Genomic DNA, 19,657 nt, shown 5'->3' with positions numbered 1-19,657 from the left:
ATGAAAAACAACTAAGGTGAAATGTCCACTTCGGTACTGCAAAATTCCGGGAAAACTTTGTATTTGTATTGTTTCTTGGAGCGTACATGTGCACATTTTAACGTGTGGATTTTATGGAAGGCGAATGCAATTTGGTTGTTTGTGAAAAGGCAATTTAATGAAATATGCATATATCAATTTGAACTGCAAATTTCTGACTTCCCATCACAAGAGTTTACCTTTTTGACATGTGGGCGGAGTCATGTGAAAATGGGCGGAGTTGTGTGTGACTGCAGGCGGGTCATACATCTCAGGAATTTTGATTTTCAAATGTAGGCAGGTATGCATATATACCCTGTATAGTTTTGTAGAACGTCCGTAAATACAGAAAAAAAGCCATTGCCATTTGAAGGTGAAAAACATGCGTACGCTCACGCAAACAATAAATCCGATCTCCTGAAAGCCGAATTTGCAAAAATCTGCTCTGAAATTCCCTCGGCGTGCGCTGCACAGCTATATATCACTTCTGTTTGGGTGCGGAGATGATGGGGCTTACCCGCGTAGTACTTACCAGCTAAGAAGACATACATAGGGTCGCTATTGCTGCAACCAAAAACGAAGTAGGAAAAACAAACCTACCGGCACCTAACTATACCTGTCCGTGCAAGGCAGTGCGTCGTTCCACCTCCATGATTCTCTCCATAAGCACGTAGACGTCCGACGTGAAAACGTCAGGACGACTTAAAGGCATTTCAGAAATACGTCATCATTTCTAAAAGGCATTTCAGAAAGTGTCGGCAATTTTTTTAAGAAACACACAATGCTATCGAATCTCATGGGGACTTTAAAAGCGTGTTTCAATTTATAATGCACGCACCATAAGTCCTCCCTCTGCCAGACTCTCCTTTTCAGTTTCCAGGCAGCATCAGGTGAGTGCTGTGGCAGGATCGTGGATGCTGCTGTATTTCTGCTGGTTGCGTGCGTTATTGGCGCGGGGCAGGGTTGAATGGACACAAGTAGCCCACTCGGGCTTGGCGACTGGCAGCCCCAGCTGGTCACTTGGTTGGGCTGTTGCTGAGATGTCACTGAATGGTTCAGTCCCATCGGGGCTGGTGCGACTGGAATGCAGGAACTCTTAAGTGCTGGTGTCTGGTTTTCGTGGGTGGGAAGGATAATATTTCAGTGGGAGCAGCACCCTGTACAACTTAACATTTGAATGTTACTCTCTGCTGTGTCCCTGGGTGCAACTCTAAGCACTGTGGCAAGTGGTTGTGACCCAGCAGCACCCTCCTGGTGGCAGCTTTGCTGCACTCTGACGTTGTTTGGCAATGCGCAAGTCGGTGAAGGCTGCAACGGTGGGGTGTCTGGGCCCATCTGATGGATTTCCACAGGTTGAAAGGTGTGTGGCGATCTAAATATCTAGATGTGTGGAAATATACTTGTTGTTCTGGGGTGCATGACTTATTTGCATTTATTGACTGATCATTGATTTCCACGAACATTTGTGTGGGTTGAGGAATACACTATTTTCGCCAGCATGCTTTCAGACCACAGCCTGTTAGTGCCAAAATGTCTTTCTGCAACGTGGTCTAGATGTAGCTAAAAAAAGTGCCTGCCTTGTTGGCCCACTGCTTATACAAGATATTCATAACACGTTAGTGGGATCTTTAGTTTTAATGTGGAATCTGTTTCCTCATATGCCATGCTTCTAGAAGCATTTAGGATCTACATCAAGGTTTGTATGGGGGACATGACAAGTAGATTGGACATAATAGCAATAGGAGCAGGGCTCATGTTTGAAACAGGGAAATGAGATCGATATATTATGCTGCAGAAACTGAAACCAAATTTCTGAATGGACAAGTAGCAGCAAGAAAGTATGGGGAAATTGAGAATCCATGTAAATTAGGGATGCATTTGGGAGAGAAGACTATAGAATTTGGGATTTTTGACTCCAATACGAGTAATTCTGTGGATCCACTCCAAATTAATGTGTTAGCTAGTTTTGAAGAAAAAGTTACCAATCTAGACTAGCCTGAAGGTGCAGACACACCTGCATTTGTAGACCTCATAAGGATTCCCCATCGGGATGCTGCTGTGGCGGCATCATTAGAAAGCCCAGTATGATTGATCTGTAACACATTTGCAGACTTTGTGTTTTGTAAATCCCAGAGCCTGGACGGATTAACGCCAGAATTTCACAAAGCCTAGTCTCTTGGTGACTTGCAGTGTAGCATACTTATGGTATGCTGCCACACTTTCTCTTTTTAGAGGTCTAATAAACCCTCAATGACTGTTTCATACAGGACCCTATCCAAGTTGAACATGGATATGATGCTAGCAGAGATACCCACCAAGTATACTGACGTGCATGGAGTTTCTGTGGGCAATACTAAAGTCTCTTGCGTTTGGTCCTGGGCTGATCTGCTGAGTTAAGCTGCTTTAAACTACACCTTGATGGAACATACTTCCAACATCTCACCTTGGGTACATGCCTAGAATTGCCCCCACCCTTTCACCTGTTATTTACATGACTAGAAACCCATTGGCACGATTCCGGAATGCAGGCAGCAGCATAATCCTACAGCTCCTGGCCCTCTCCTTCTACTAATAATTTTGGATTATGAACTCAAAGAAAAAGATTGATATTGCTGAAAACCCCATTCCTAAGAAGCCCAAGCCAGTATCGGAGTTGGCTTAGGTTCCTAGCCCGCAGGATATTTATTCCTTGCTTCTAAAAGTGGTCCAAGATGTGGGGGATGTTAAATCTTCCATGGATGACCTTTCCCTGAAGGTTTTCCAGCTGGACAGCCGAGTTTCTGTCTTGGAAAATGGCTCATCATCAATGACTACAGAAATTGCAGCCAGTTTCAGGGCGTACAACAATTTGAAAGAAGAGGTACAGAAGGGAAAAGAGAAAAGCTTGGTGATGGAACTAAAAATCAGAAGTAGGAATCTGAGAATGGTGGGGGTTGAAGAAAAACCCTGTGAGGCCTTGATACCTGTGGTGATGGAAATACTGAAGGTCTGCTACAACTGTGAGCATATTGCCCCAGTGGATATAGATAATGTCTACAGAGTGGGCAAGAATGCGGGTCCTAAAGCTAGACAAATCTTGGTCTCACTCATGAACACCAGAACAAAGGTGGATATTCTGAGGGCTGCAAGGAACAAAGGAGATGCCTGCTTTAGAGGTAATCTGATTTATATATACCGTATCCTAAAGAAACTTTATTAATCAGGAAGTCTTTTAAAGGGGCTATGGATTTGGCTAGATCACTGGGAGAGAAGACCTTTCTTTACCGGGTCAATTTACTGATACTGGCATTCTGAGATGGTGAAAAGAGTACATCTGACCCTAAAGAAGCTATGAAATGGCTGGATGCATTTAGAAACAACTCTAATTTACTGGCTTAACTGAGTCTTCCTATAGCCATCCTCATGGGGTATGACTTCAGAGACTTTATATATATTTTTATATATTTCAGCATAATTCAAAGTATTTCGTAATAATTTTGGACTGGAAAATGGTGCCGCTTCGAGAATGCAGTTAAACGTTTTTATTTTTGAAGAATGTTCACCGTCATTTCTCTCCCAGCCCGTGCCGACAACAGACTAGAGGAAAGAACCTTGCCTGCAAGATTACGCGCATCAATGTGCGTGTGTCGCATCAGCTGATCCACAGGACCTTGTGTAATTTAAAACGAAAACGTAGCATTAACCGGAACCCAAATGGACATGAGCGGGTGTCACGATAGATTTGATGCGTATTGGCCAGAGCTACAGGGCTGTCCAGGCTGCTATACAGGTTATGGGCAATGGTGTGGTATCGATCTCAAACTGATGCTATGTCTGTATTGGTATGGAGTGGCTACCTGTCGTTCTAAGTCCAACAACGGCCGTTAGCCCTTACTGTGAGTTAATAATGCAAAAACTAAAGGTTTGTTGAAGAGCATGAATCGATGCAGGAAGTTCTTTCGTGCCCTGAACGCACCGCCTCCCAGGCATAATACCGTGTGATATTACTACCGGGAGCTTGCTTCCCACTCTGTCCACATTGCCTACTTTGCTCCAATATCCTCTGACAGTCCGTCGGGGCATACACCATACAATGCTTGCCAGCGCATTTCCCACCAGGCCACCTTTTACACTTGAAGGTTAATCCTAAAAGCTTTTCATGCACATCCTTTGTAAGGTACTTGTCCACAGCATGCTCTCCACGCTGCCCTGTCACTGTGCAACCGCCCCCACCCAACCTTTATGTGACAGGGCTACCTTGCACAGAGGAGCTGCCCACCAGTCAGACTGTGTGACATTGTCATCAAAGGGCGCCCAATTCCCTGAGTGTTTTTCCCCTCAGATATTATCTCTGTCACCTTAATTAAGCACATGGCCTGCCAGCTGTGGCTGACAGGTGGTCTTTCGACACTGCCCCCTCTCCGTGCCTCCTCTAAGTCTGGCGTTGCGCTAGAGATGCGGCTCTCTCAATGTTGGGGCTCTTTGCCATTTTTCTACCTGCCTGTGCTCACTGAAACTGGTGTTACAGTGTGTGAAGAAAGGATTTCAAAATAAGAAGGTGGCACAGTACGAGTTAGGGCTCTGAGTGGGGGGAGTCGCATTTGCCATGTTTTTAATGACTAACACCATTGCAAGCGGCGCTCAAGAACGTTCTTAATGGACGCTATGCTGTTTTTTAAGTGAGTGTTTTTGGATGCATTTCTATACATGGTATTTATTGTAAAGCATTGTCTAATGTTATAAATATGTAGAGGTAATAGGACAATGCAATGTTTAAGAAATAAATTACAATGCATAACACAGTGTTTTCAGAGATTGCTATGGATTGGTAGGATTGAGTACCATATGGTGGATGAAAGTGAAAGAATTAGAATTAACGTTGCAGGTCTGGTGGTGCGGGGTGGCCGGTCCTTTAAGATGTGCTATGATGTTCTTTTGGGGGTGGTTGTTGAAGTTTTGCACCATCTTGTGATTATTGGCCGACAACCATGGTCGCAGCTTTAAGTTAAATAAGTCGAGGCAATAATAAGGGATTTTTTGCTGTAAACAATTTAATGTATATTATATGCTGAAAGGCCGTGGTTTAATCTGCAAAGACACTCTGACAACAAACAACCCCTAGGATGAAAATAGTTGGAGAATGTGCACTTCCTTTGCGTGTTGGGTTATTGGGGGCCTTTTTGAGACCAGGTTCACTATTGATTATCAAAGGATAGCAGCAACTACTTGACTGATGATTTGGATATGTCCGGGCCGGAAACAAGATTGTAATTAAGAAGAGAAATCGATACGGCATGGCGAAATGTGATGTGTAGTTTTAAATGCCTGACCTGCTCGTGCAATAGGTCAATTGTACTATGCTAAATCTTTTACTGCTGAAGCCGATGAAAACATATTGATCTCCATGTTCCCTAGATGATGTGGGGGTTGGAGGGGAATAATTAACTATTATTGCCTGGTGTTTAGAAAATGTCAGGATGGTCTGAACATGCTACATCAGTCTTAAGGTACATGGTTCTACCTAGAATTTAAAGTTATTGAAAATAAATGTGCACAATCAATCAGGAAATTGATGGGAACAAGTGGGAGGAATTTATCGGATTGCGTATAGGAGGGGAATTTTATGCAGTATTCATTGTATACTACAGTGTTTAAGATTTGATCGCTACTGTGGGAGTTATGGAAAATTGGGTTGTCGGATTCGGGATAGGAATGGGAGTGTATTTGATGGGAGTGGCTGTCATAGTTTAATGTATTTGGCTTATTTCTAGGAGATTTGTGAGCTGGTTGCGGGGGGAACTTGCACTTCAGTGATGGGAACAATATATACATTCTTTAGAAAATGAGAGTGGTAGCGATGAATTTTAAACTCTTGTGTCCCAGATCTCAACAGTTGCCACATCATTGTATATAAAGGGTGTGCATTCTCTATCTGGTCATGGTCCGGTCAGATGGAGATGGCTATAGATTAAAGGAAGTTATTTGGGTTATTCTAGTGTATTAAAATGGGTTTTTCTATATTAGGTAGGAGTTCTTAAATTTAAGAGAGGAGTCCAGGGTGCTGGACTGTTTGGAATGTATTGTACATTTTTAACTGTTATACTGTTCTTCGTGTCTTGCTTCTGTTTCAGAGGGGGTGGGTCAGGTTTCACATTTGTACATTCAGTGCGGTTTCATACCTTTTGTGCGAGTGGGATTTGGGAGTGGTGATTGAAGTGAAAGGAGAGTTGAAGATGAGTGATAAATTACGTGTGGTCACATGGAATGTGAATGGTTTGAATAACGTTCATAAAAGAAAGAGAATTATGAAGTATTTGAATGATCAGAAAAGAGGTATGCTTCATTCAAGAGACACCTTTCATTAAGGAAGAATTGGATAGCCTGAAAAAGGGGTGGATTGGCAAAGTATATGGTTCAACCAACATTTAATTCTAGATCTAGAGGTGTAGCGATTCTAATCGGGAAAAATGCCCCAATCAAAGTCTTAAAGCTGTCTCGGATCGAGAGGGAAGGATTATTGCATTATTAGTCAACATTCAAGGTTCAGATGTTATTTTATGTAACATTTATGCCACGTCCGTAGAGGACTGGAGCTTTTTTAGGAAGGTCCCACAAACGATTCAGGATTTGGGCTCCTAGCACATAATACTGGGAGGGGACTTTAATGCGGTCTTAGATCAAGGATTGTATGAGTATTTCAAGGCCCGGTAGACAGAATGACAATCACTCTTCAGCTTTTGAAGAAGCTTCTCGTAGAACATAATTTGAAGGATGGGTGGAGGCTAGAACACCCCTAGGCTAGGGAATATAGTTTTTTCTCAGGGGCACATGCAGTGTACTCCAGATTGTAATGTTGCTGACGGCAGGGAAGATAACGGAAAATTACTTGACTAGCAGTATTGGTAACATCCTGTTGACAGATCATGCACATGTGATCATGCACTTGAAATTAGATTTCACATTGCACAAACGATATACTTGTAGGATGAATACATTGATGATGCACAATGTGGAGGTGGTTGACAAATTAATTGCGGACATTGAGTTCTTCATAGAAGAAAGCTGTACGGGGGAAGTTAGACCAGATATAGTGTGGGAGGCATTCAAATGCACTGTCATTCAAATGCACTGTGAGGGGTATGCTCATTGGCCTAGCAAGTGGACAGAAGAAAAAGTTAGAGAAAAGACATTTATAACTAGAGTTAAGCATAAAGGACCTATCCAGGAGACTTATGGCTAATCCAAGTTGAGTACTGACTTGGTTCCAGAACTTTTGAAATTGAAGAAGGAATTAAAGACTCTGATCACGGACATGGTGGAGAGGAAGATCTTTTATCAAAAATGTACATGCTTTGAAAAGGGGGAGAAGTGCGATTGCTGGTTGGCATATAGATTACGGAAAAGAGAGTCAGAACGTGCAATTACCTCAATTCAAAGGCAAGACAGATTACTTTCCACCCAAAAGAAATTAATGAGGTTTTTCGGTCATTTTACACAGTTATACAAAAATGAATCGCATATCATGAATACAGGAGAAAGATTCCTTGGGGGGGGGGCTGAATATTCCAAAGATTTCAGAAGACACTTCGCAAATCCTTGAAGGTGATATAACATTGGAAGAAATTTAAGCGAGCGATTGGAAGGTTGAATACTGGAAAGTCACTGGGTTTCGATGGTTTGCCGGTGGAGTTCTATAGACTACTGCCCAATTCTGCACTAACTCTCTTGAAGGATATGATCACAACATCGATGGCTAATGGCTACTTACCACCAACCACGCGACATGCTATGATCTCGGTCTTTCTAAAAAAAAAAGGGAAAGATCAAACTATAGACCAATTAGTCTAATTTAATACTGACAAGATACTGTCTAAACTTTTGACCTTAAGGTTAGAGAATCTGCTTCCATCATTGATTCACAAAGATCAGTCTGGGTTCGTGAAGGGGAGGAAAACTTTGAGCAACATTAGAAAATTACTACACACAATTTCAGTGGCAACTGACACCTATGATGACGCTGCGGTCCTATCCCTTGATGCCGAAAAAGCTTTTGACCGGGTAAACTGGGAATTTCTTTTGAAGGTCCTTGAGAAAATGGGATTTGGTGTCAATTTGATGGTATACACGCATTTCACTGCAGTATTTTTCATCGCATGTTTTTTCATCGCCGTTTTATTTTCTCGAAAAACTCGTTTTTTTTTTTGGGGGGTTAAAAAATTAAATATATGGTTGTGGGTGTAAGGGAATAAAAAAAAAAACAAGGGGGGCTTAGGTGGGTAAACCCTCCCCAAAAAAACAAAAACCCCCCCAAAAAACGATGAGTTTTTGGAAAAAAAACGGTGATGAAAAAACCTGCGATGAAAAATACTGCGGCGAAATAACGTAGAACCAATTTGATGTCCTGGATTAAGTTACTTTATTGCAATCCAACTGCTGATGTCAACACCAATGGTTTCAGATCAGACTCTTTTGTGTTAGAACGGGGTACGAGACAAGGGTGTCCCCTGTCCCCTCTATTGTTCATCAATGGGATTGAACCTCTAGCAGAAAAACTCCAGAATGGACTCAGGTTTGCAGGGTTTAAGTTGGTGGGGGCTACAACAGAAGTTGTGGTTGTATGCCGAGGTTTGCTCCTGGTTCTGAGGAATCTGAAACAGTTTATGTCAATACATATGAATATCTTGTCGACTTTCAATTGGTTCAGGTTACAAAATAAACTTGGCTAAGTTAGAAGTTCTGCCTCTTATGTCAAGCTCTGATGAGCAATTCGTCACGCAATTAGGATTTAAATGGTGTGCTGAAAAGCTGTTGTATTTAGGAGTATGGACTACGTCTAGAATTACTGACTTCGTAAAGGAAAACTAGATCATGGTTTGTACTGCCTTCAAACAGGATTTGGAGCGATGATGTTTATTACATCACTTCCTATGGGGGAAGGTCAATGCAGTCAAGGTGGTCTCAACACCTAGGATAAACTATGTTTGAAGTATGATTCCATTAGAAATTGATATGAAATATTGGAAAGAACTTGATAGACGCCTTGAAAATTTTCTCTGGGACCAAAAACCGCCTAGATTAAAATTGAGTAAATTAAACTTACCCTTGACTAAAGGTGGGTGAGGGGGACCAAATTTTAGGGGCTATCATCTGGCTTTTATTTCACAGTTCTTGGCTGCTTTTCTACAACCTGAACCAGATGAATGGGTGCTTGCTGAATCCAGCTACAACGGTCCATTCACACCAAGGGCGGATTTAAACTTTGTTTCTAGGACAGGTTGTGTGTAAGATCCTTTGTTTGTGATTTTCTGAAATTCATGGAAGAAACTGAATGAATATCTGGGAATTGATGCGTTTAAAAGATCCTGGGGCATCAGTCTGGTTGAATCCGAGCATTAGACTAGAGGGGAAAGTTATATTCTGGCCTGGCTGGTTTCTTGATGGTGTAAGGTGGATTGCGGATCTTTTCAGAAATGGGAAATGGATGACAGCAAAAGAAATGGAGGCTAAATTTAACATTTTGATTTTTACTCTGTCAGATTATCGGAAACTCAGAAAAGCAATTGGTGAGGTTGATAGGGAAGAGAGGCTGAATCTTTGTTATGAAAGCAAAGTTAAGAGAAACTGGCTTGGCCAGTCGAGTATATGGATTGTGGCAGAGTACAAAGGCAATGAATAATTAAGGGCAGAATGGAGTTGGAGGATTAGAGGTGGGATTCTGGAATGGTTAAAGATGTGTGTAAATGTCAGACTGTGTTCTTTGGGGCTGACGGAAAGATCTCGACAGATTAAAATATTTACTGGACTCCGGAGAGGATGGAGAAGAGAGGTCTAATGGACAATTCGGATTGTTGGGCTTGTGTGCATGAAACTGGCACTCTAGAACATGTTATGGGATTGTAGGAGAGTGCAAGGTTTCTTGTTGGAGTTTGATACTATCTGTGAGAAAGTTCTGGGTGAAAGAATTGCTTTTGATTTCAAGACTGTTACTGGGGAATTATGAGATTTTGGAAGAACTGTGTGTCAGGAAAAAAGTGGGTGTTCAGAGGTGCAATGATGGGGGGGGGGGTAAATAATATTAAATAGTTGGAAGACTGCAGAATCCGTAAAGGTTGAGGCATGTATTAAAGAAATGCATAATTTGGCGGATATGGAGAGAATGTACATATATTATACAGAATAGAAGGGGAAACTTGCACTGTTTGAGAAGATTTAGGGGAACTTTCTCTCATTATACTAATTTTATGAAGACCTTTTGTGGGAGGGGGGTTGGGCTTTAATGAACAGATGATGGTGTATATAGTTCTTTGTTTCAGATCATTTTGTTGTGCCCAAATTTTGTGTGTTGTATATCCTGTTAACCAAAATAAAAATTTCAAAAAATAAATAAACATTGGCACATATTCCTTTGTGAGCAACATATTCGGTGGGGTATTCACCTACTCCTTTATACTGCCTTCAGTTCACATTGCACAAGCATGATTTTCTACAACAAAGACCCCCCCCATTCAACCTGGAACTGATAGTAACAGAATTTACCCACTACTAGAAGTTTGCAGGCTTGTCCATCATCTAGAGTACGTCTGAGCTGTTCTCTCTTGCGATTTGACGCTATCTAAATTCAATGTCTGTAGGCTTCAAGAGGTGTCCAGATAAGGTGTTCTGCTCACCTCTGTGCAGGAAGCTCTGTTTGTGCCAAAATTCTCCACACTCATTAGATTATAGAGTGTGGGGCCTGAGTGAGGAAGTTGATCATTGCTGCATTATTCTGCTTGCCAAGCTGCTATTGTTTAAGTGGTTGTCCTGTTCAAACGTTTGTATAATTTGCGAACGGTTCCAGCAATGCTTTCATCCTTGGTTTTTATGGAGCTAAAATCTGGAATTTTCAGTTTTTGGGAAAGCACTGAGGCTCAATTGGAGTTTCATCGCCATAATGTAATCACAGGAAGGATGAGCTGTACCTGACCTGCAGCCTACTGTTTAGTCTCTAAAGCACATTTCGTCAACGTTTGGTTTAGAGGGGGCCTTTTTGTCTCCACTTGAGTTGGAACAATCTAGTTTTACATTTAGGCATTGAATACGTCTCTTTCCAGGCCGTGTTGAATGATCACCGAATGAAATGAAGTTAAGAGCACTCATTGGACATTGAAGAATACTGGAGAATGTTAAAATCTGCGCACTTTCTTTCTATATTTGCATGTATGACGGGTGCATTTTATTGACTTTTCCTTGGAACCCATGTCTGAAAGACATGGCAGTCTAGCAAAGTTGAAACATGGGGGCACTTGCTTGTTGAGGGTGAGGTCCCTGTGTGTGACTGAAGCACCGCAGTTTTCAGGTTACACTTCAATATAATGAATATGTAACGCATTCAAACAAATGTGGTCTGAATTTCATTTTCACTACATTGCCTACCGCCTGTAAGAGAGTTGACACCTTCACTGATGACTCATTCAAGAAATATACACTGATTATATGCCAAATCGCACAACAGTAGGGCTGACTTGAGTACCAAATGCCTTTTCAGAAATGGAGGGCAGGGGGGCGTGGCTTGGAGCCATGGCAGTCGGACGTGCTCTGTGAGAGCTCCCGGCTGGTGTCACGTCGCCACGGAAAAGGCCCGGTGAACACTAGATCTTCTCGACCCACTCTTCAGCGATCGACAGCTGAGATGCTGCGGAACACTTGGGCGGCATGACGGAGCCCTACCGACGCGGATTGCAGAGATCTGCCGCCTGCGACACACCAATAGGGTGCGAGGGACGTAGCAAGATGGCGGCCGCCTCCCCAGCCCGGCACTAAGCCCGGAGCCTAGGGGTTGGGATCGGAGCACCCCGGGTGCGGGATTGGGCCGGCGGAATCCAGCGACTCGGCCATCACATCGCCCCGGAGGCTCGCCGGCTCCCTTCTGGGGCCCGGCTGCGCCCGAGGGTGAATCCGGCTCCGGGGGCCCCTCCCCCGCCTCTCCTGCTCCGGGGATCGGAGATCGGCGGTCTGCCGTTCCACGCCAGCCCCGCACACCAGCCGATCGATCTGGGCCGCGGTGTCTGAACGGGGGCTGGGTGCCCGGGGGGCCTCCTGGTTTCCTCCCTCCTCCCTCCCGGATAATTACTTCGGCGGCCCCCGTCTGCCTCCTGTCTCCTGTGGGGGCAGACCAGCAAATTGAGCCGATCCGGAGGACATCCAGCCGCGGCGGGCCATCTGGGGACCCGGCCTCCAGACCAGCATCCCTGCGGAGCGATCCGGGGGGGGCCTCCGGCCTGGACAGAGGCCGCAATTGAACAGACGCCCAGGGGCTGCTACGAGCTCGCTGCTCACCGTGCCCCCCCCCTTGCCTCACTGCCATCGGAAGGAGCCTATTCCTCAACAGCTCCCACCCTTTCCACCTCAACTTCGGCCACAACGCCTCAACTTCAGCTACATAGCCGCCTGGATCTGCCCGCTTCAGTGTGGACGGGGCCCATTCACCTCGGGGCCACGGAGGTCCCATCACCCAGCATACCTCCCAGGGGGGGCTCATCTCCGGAAGTAAGGTAAACCTGGCAAGTAACGACCCCGGGGTCTCCCCACGCTTCCTACCCTGCAGGTTGAGCCCGCGCCGGGGCTCCCATCAGCTTCTTCTTCACTCTCCTGAGCCCCTGGACTTCCTTTCGCCACACGCTTCGGGCACACCTCCAGAGAGGGGAGGTAGCCTCCCTAAAGCACTGCTACAAGGTAAGGCGGCACCTGCCGCATCTCGCCCTAACTGGACGCTCTGCTGCCCCCCGGGCCTGGCTGGTGGCCCCTCCGCCCCCGTCATAGCTGCAGGGGCGTCCCCGGGTTGCCATGTCCAAATCGGGCAAAGCCGCCAAACAGACTGATATTTCTACTCTATTAACAATGCCTCCTGCGGGGGAAAAAAGCAAGAGGGGTGAGCGCATGGACGCGGGGATGGGGAACGGCCTCCCCAATGACCAAGTATCACAGGCGGTCACGAAAGCAGACCTCCATGAGCTTCTATCGGCCCTCACCAGGGAATTCCAGAAGGGCACTGAAGAGGTCAAGACCCAAATTACCCGGTTAGACAAGAGAGTGGGGGAGGTGGAGGCCAGAACCGAGGAGATTGAGTCTACATTATGTGAGCAGAACTTTGAGATCGGAGAGGGGGCGGACAGGATCAGGGCCCTGGAGTGCAGGTGCGAGGCGCTTGAGGCCAGACAAGAGGACGCTGAAAACCGCTCGAGGCGGAATAACATTAGAATCCGGGGAATCCCAGCTGCAGTCTCAGAGAAGGAGCTCCCATCCTACGTCTCCGACCTTCTCTGCCACATTATCACCCTCACAGACAACTCTCCCCTTGAGCTGGACAGAGTACACAGGGCTAGGCCCAGGCAGAGGTCCAATGGGGCGGCCGATGTCCTGGTCAGGATTCATTTCTATAAACTCAAAGAGGAGATCATGCAGGAAGCCAGGGCCATGGGCCAGATCCACTTCCGGGACTCGGAGATCGCCCTGTTCCAAGACTTAGCTGCTTCCACCCTAGCCAAACGAAGAGCTCTCAAACCTATGGCCGACTGGCTACGAGAGCGCAAGATCCCCTACCGCTGGAGCTTCCCTTCAGGCCTCTCCTTCACTTGGGAGGGAAAGACTCAGCAAATTCCATCCCCACGGGAGGCTGCAGTGTTTATGAATCCGGACCTGGAGGGGGAGGTCCCAGGGGGCCCGGCCCGCTCCCCCGAAGGGGCCGAGGGGGGGGCTTCTTGCTCCTGGTCCCGGGTGGTTGGCCGACGCAGGATGCGCGGCCCTCCTGTTAGGGGGAATAAAACCAATACCAACTGAGAGGCCGATCTCCCCAGCTCCATGCTGGTCCTCTCCAGAGCCTGTCAACACACACTGGCCCGCCTTCTTGGGGGCCAGAGGGCTACCCTAAATACTCACATTTATCTGGCCTACTCGGGTCGCCGCCGACCTACCCTTTGTCCTCACAGCCGGGTGGGCCAGAGCTGCCGGCGGAGTGTTCTCTCGATTTGCAAGATCTTCACCACTACAGCATGAGACCCCGTGGTCTCCGACACAAATGGCGTCCGTGACCCAGCCGACAGCCCTGTTGGTAGAAGGCTGGTCTGGATACCTTTACATGTTAACTGTTTTAAGTTATGTTTTAGTTCATGTTGTTGGTTCTCCTTGGTCGGGGGGAAAATGAGATTCGGAGCTTGGGCTCGGGCGGGAGGTGACGTGGAAACGAAGGTCAAAATACAAGTAATCGGAGTGCCCTCCTCCCTGCACGGCGGCTCCAAGGCAGTGGTGGAGGGTCCGCTCAGCGCTGAGGAGGCCCCAGCTCCACAATCCAAAAGATGCCACATAGATCCGCTATCAATCCTACCTAATAATGTCTCAGCCGGATAAGGAACTCTCAATGCTGACCTGGAATGTCCAGGGTCTGAACTCCCCCCGGAAAAGAAAGTCTGTGGAGCACAGGCTTGCTCAACTGGCACCTGATATTATTTGCCTACAGGAGACACATCTCCTCAGGAGCGACGAACGTCGCATTGCCTTCCACCGATACAACAAAAGCTTCTTCGCTTCAGCGGATCTCAAAAAGAGGGGGGTGGCCATCCTGCTAAATCGGGACTTACCTTTGACCAATATCACCACCAAACGGGACCCCGAGGGCCGTTATCTCCTGCTAAAAGGCCTCTTGGTAGAACTACCCATCACCATCGTCGCCATATATTGCCCAAACACCGGGCAAAGCAAATTCCTGCGGAATCTCCTACCAACTCTGTCTGCCTTCAGAGAGGGTCAATTATTCATAGGGGGTGACTTCAATTTGACTCCCGACCCAAATCTTGACAAATCGCTCCCCCCATCGAATGATGATTTCAGCAAAGCCCTGGCCATGGCAGAATTCTTAAGGGAAACCGACACCATAGATTTATGGAGATTGGCCAACATGGGAAAGAGGGACTACACTTTCTTCTCCCACGTGCACCTGGGATACTCACGGATCGATCTCCTTCTAATCTCAAGTAACCTCATTCCCTGCGTCGAAGCCATCCAAATCGGGCTCAGAGCCCTCTCAGATCATTCTCCAGTCACATTGAACCTAAGGGTATCCTGCCTCCCGGAGCCACCCCAGAGGCAATGGAAACTCCAAGAGCACATCCTCTCAGACATCGCAACCAGAACTGAAATTGCGGAAGCCCTTAAGAATTATTTCAGGGAAAACACCACCAAAGACTCATCGCTGGCTATGATCTGGGACGCCATGAAACCTGTCATCAGGGGCACGGTGAACGACTGCACAGCCCGACTCAGACGTCTGGACAAAGTACAACAAGACGCACTCGAAGCAGAGGTGGCAGAAGCGGAAAACACCCTTAAACGAGGCCCGAACAGGAAAGCTAGCCGCATCCGCCAAAGGGCGAAACGTTCCCTAGAAATGCACCTGGCCGACAAAGCTGTCAGAGCGCTAACTTACACAAAACAGTTTTATTATGTGCACAGCAACAAAGCAAACCGGCTCCTGGCTCACAAATTAAAAAAGCTACAAACAAGAAACCTCATCCACAGCCTCGCTGATGAACAAGGGACTCTTCGCTACTCCATCAAAGAGAAAATGGGAATCATGGCTTCTCATCATAGATCGATTATGTCAGGTGCTCCCACCTCCGAAGCAGCACAAGCCAAATACCTAGCTGAAGTACAACCTCCCCTCCCAGGTCCGCAATTTGAGGCCCTGGAATCCCCCTTTTCGGCAGAAGAAGTCGGTGAAACCATAACCAAACTGAAAAACTCAACCCCCGGCCCAGACGGGCTCACTGCCCAATTCTATAAAAAATGTGCATACATCCTAGCCCCCCACCTGGCTACCCTATTTAACTCATTTCTATCCTCAGGCACGACCACTCCTTCCATGGAAGAATCAATCACTGTGCTACTGCCGAAGCCTGGAAAGGACCGGAGCCAGTGCACCTCATATAGACCAATCACCCTCCTGAATTATGACGCAAAAATCTTCACTAAAACCTTAGCGAACAGACTGGCCCCACTGCTCCCGTCTATCATCCACCCGGACCAGACGGGATTTATACCCGGCCGTTGCACCCACGATAATATAAGAAGAACCATCAATGTCATTGAATCAGCCAATAGGAGGGGGCAGGCAGCGATGGTATTATCCTTGGACGCACATAAAGCTTTCGATATGGTTGACTGGGGCTACATCCGAAATTCACTCGTTCATTTCGGCTTCGGCCCAAACTTTATAAAATGGACACTAGCTAATTACCAACACCCCTCCACCAGCCTCAGAATGAACGGAGTCAGATCCGACACGATCAAAATCTCAAGGGGCACTAGACAGGGCTGCCCCCTCTCCCCCCTGGTATTCGCCCTCTCCATGGAGCCATTTGCGACCAGAGTTCGCCGCAATGTAAAGATCCAAGGGCTGTCAATCAAGGCCCAAACATATAAAATCACCCTTTACGCCGACGACGTCCTTCTCACCTTAGTCAAACCAGAGGAATCCATGAAGGCCTTATGGAAAGAACTGCTAGAATTCGGGGACGCCTCAGGCTTTAAGGTCAACCTTACCAAATCTACAGCATTGAGCATCAACCTACCTAGCCAGCTAGTAGCAGACCTGGAGGAAAAATACCAGATCCCCTGGGCCAAGAGGAACCTCCCATACCTGGGGGGTCCAGCTCCCCAGCGCTCCCAGCAGACTATACAAAGCCAACTTCCCGGCATTCCTGAGAGAACTCAGAGCTGATATCAGACGATGGCAAAAGCAGGAGATCTCATGGTTCGGAAGAATCACGGCCCTGAAAATGAACCTCATCCCCAGACTCCTTTATCAGTGCGCTGCCATACCCACCATGATCCCGAAACAGGAGATCCAGAAGCTACAAAAACATGTCATGAGCTATATCTGGGAGGGGAAACAGCCACGCATTCCGCGAAGGATCATGCTCCGGGGCCGTGAGACGGGAGGCCTGGGAGCGCCCGATGTGGCAAGATATGTGCTGGCTGCTCAGCTCTCGTCAGCGTTCGCCTGGCTCCCTGCCACCTCCAAGCCCCGCTGGCTGGAGCTGGAGGAGGCCTGGAGCTCAAGCCCAATAACCTCGCTGCCACACCTAAAGGAACCCAGTGCAATCGGGGACATGGGTCCTCTAACGGCGACTGTAAATACTGTAAGAAGCTGGAAGGCAGCAGCGCGACTCTGGAATCTCCGCAGCACGACGGGCCCCCTCACCCCAGTCTGGGGTAACTCAGATTTCACCCCGGGCTGTAACCCCAAGAACTTTGGGAGATGGAAGAATGGAGGGCTGGAGAGACTGCAAGATTTTTATGAGTAGGGAAACCCCCTAGACTTCGAGGCCTGCAAGGAAAAATTTGATGTGCCAGAGAGCGAGAGATTTAGATACACTCAGCTCCGCCACTGGCTCTCGAACAGGGAGGTGAAACGCCATGGAAGCAGAGCCCTTACCGCCCTGGAACTCACCCTCACCGGTCCCCCGCCAAAGGGCGGAATCTCCACCCTCTATAAGCTCTTGGACAGAACCGACCCATCACGCAAAGAGCCATATATGCTAAAGTGGGAAAACGACATAGGGAGACCTATCGAGGTGGAGGAGTGGAACCACATCTGGGCTAGAGCGAACAGGAGTTCGAAATGCGTTACCAACAAGGAAGGTGCATTTAAGGTATGCTTCAGATGGTATCGGACCCCAGAGATACTCAATAAATGCAATCCCGCAATTCCCCCGGCCTGCTGGAGAGGGTGCCCAGACAAAGGCACACTCTTTCATCTACTCTGGACATGTCCCAAGGCCACGGAGTTCTGGAAAACAGTGCTGGACCACATCAACAAAATCACAGGCCTCACCATCCCTTGGGACCCAGGCATCGTCCTACTTGGATCAAGCGGGGCAGACCAATTCCCCCTCTCCGGGCATAGAGCAGAGCTATGCTCCCACCTGCTCACGGCGGCAAAAATCTCCATAGCCAGGCTGTGGAAAAACCCAGAGGGCCCGGCAGTACAAATGTGGTGGACAAAATGTTGGGACATAATTGCAGCGGAAAAAATTACTGCCCTACGACTCGGAAACAGAGATAAATTCTCCCAAACGTGGGCTCCCTTTCTAGACTTTACCCAACAATTTCCAGGTCTAGCACGACAACCCCCTTCCCTACGATGGATGGACAAAACCGACTAAACACAAAAGGGGCCAAGGTCGTGCAGAGGTACAAAGTGGCCTAGGGTCTGGCCTGTCAGCGAACCCAGGAATGTGGCTCTAAGGCCTAAACAATCTAACGCACTGCGAGCTGAAAACGATCAAGGGCCTAAAAGCTCACACAAAGTCCTCTTTTCACCCACATTTACCCCATCTCGGCCCACCAGGGCTAAACTAATCGCTTGCTTCACCCCAGAATCTCTCCCCTGACCTGTTGTTGTTATGACTGTTGTTCTGTTATGAAGGACATTGTCCTTGTTGATTTAACACTTGCACAACTGAACTCAAGCGCGCGGCGCGCAGCGCTCAGCGCTCTTTATGTACTTGCAAACATCCAATGCAATGTATGTATAAAACCAATAAAAATATATTTGGAAAAAAAAAAGAAATGGAGGGCAGACTTGAAAGTACTTCTCTGGTCTAATTAAATGGTTGTAGATTTCTCATTATAAAGAATATTTCCCCATGTATACCTCCGATTTATGCTTTTACACCTGTGACAGGTAGCACACCATTTATGAATCGTAATCGGACATGTGGAGTGCAAGGTCTGGTGGGTTTATTGCTTTGCCTGTGACTGAGCTCTGATGTAAATGTCCTGTATGGCAGCATTGATCAGATCAAGTGACCTAATTGACAACAGCGCTGTCTAACACCCCTTGGTTGCCTTTATGGAATTGTTTGATGGATTTCAGGGAACATCGTTTATCTGCCTTGTGCTAATTCTAGCCATGGATCTATGTTAAGATAACGAAAAACAAACGAGGCTGAAAATGTCGAAGTTATTTATTTATTTATTTATTTTTTTGCTCTTGTTTTCGAAATGTAATGCCGGGGGCCAGTGGAACCCCCGCCCCGCAACCCCAACCTTAATTTATTCCCTCACCCAACCCCCCGTCTATCTGTTCCGAAAAATTTGCACAAATATCCCAAAATTCGATTGCAAAATTCAGTGTTTACAGCCTTGTTTTTTTTGCATTCGTTTTTTTTCAAGCAATATCCTAGTCATCGGTAGAATATCCATTCACTGGATGCATACGTCTCCGTCTACATAAATGGAATGGTTTTGTGCTTTGTACCTGAATCATTCTTCATACTCTGGAGATATGTGGTCCGGGTTTTTAATTTTTGAGCTCCCTACGAGTAGTGACCACCTCTGAGACTGAAAATTAATTTCACAATTGTGCTGTTTTATGTTTTCACATCTACTTCACTCGTTATAAACTCAGTTTGTTGTTCGTCCTTTGTCTCAAGGATGAGTTCAGTGTTGTTAAGGCAGCAGTTGCTAAGACTTTATTGAAGAAAAGCATGTTCTCTTCGGTTAAGTGATAGTCCCGGGATGACATAATTTGGTAGTGGCCATAATGATCTCCGTTCAGTGACGGATGCTGTTGAAGGCATGGCCCTGGTCCTGTCGGTTCTGTCGCAGCTTTTTACACTGTGGA

The 19,657-nt window shown here is 46.7% G+C and overlaps 1 protein-coding gene across 5 annotated transcripts in view; it reads left to right on the top strand.

Moving 5' to 3' along the window:
• The first annotated feature begins 779 nt into the window (after nt 1-779).
• PTPN3 (protein tyrosine phosphatase non-receptor type 3) overlaps nt 780-19,657 on the top strand; it is a 2,254,194-nt gene continuing 2,235,316 nt past the window's right edge. For 2 of the 5 annotated variants that reach the window (XM_069620560.1, XM_069620561.1), the window contains exon 1: nt 780-908. The gene's annotated coding sequence lies outside the window, so the exon portion shown is untranslated. The remainder of the gene's footprint in view (nt 909-19,657) is intronic. The other 3 variants (XM_069620557.1, XM_069620558.1, XM_069620559.1) reach the window with 2 other exon arrangements.

The sequence above is a fragment of the Ambystoma mexicanum genome, chromosome 5q (genome assembly GCF_040938575.1).
Source record: "Ambystoma mexicanum isolate Mex_15411 chromosome 5q, UKY_AmexF1_1, whole genome shotgun sequence".
In the NCBI taxonomy this organism is placed as follows: Eukaryota; Metazoa; Chordata; class Amphibia; order Caudata; family Ambystomatidae; genus Ambystoma; species Ambystoma mexicanum.
The sequence above is the reverse complement of the archived record's forward strand: the minus strand, read 5'-3'. Positions and strand labels throughout refer to the sequence as shown.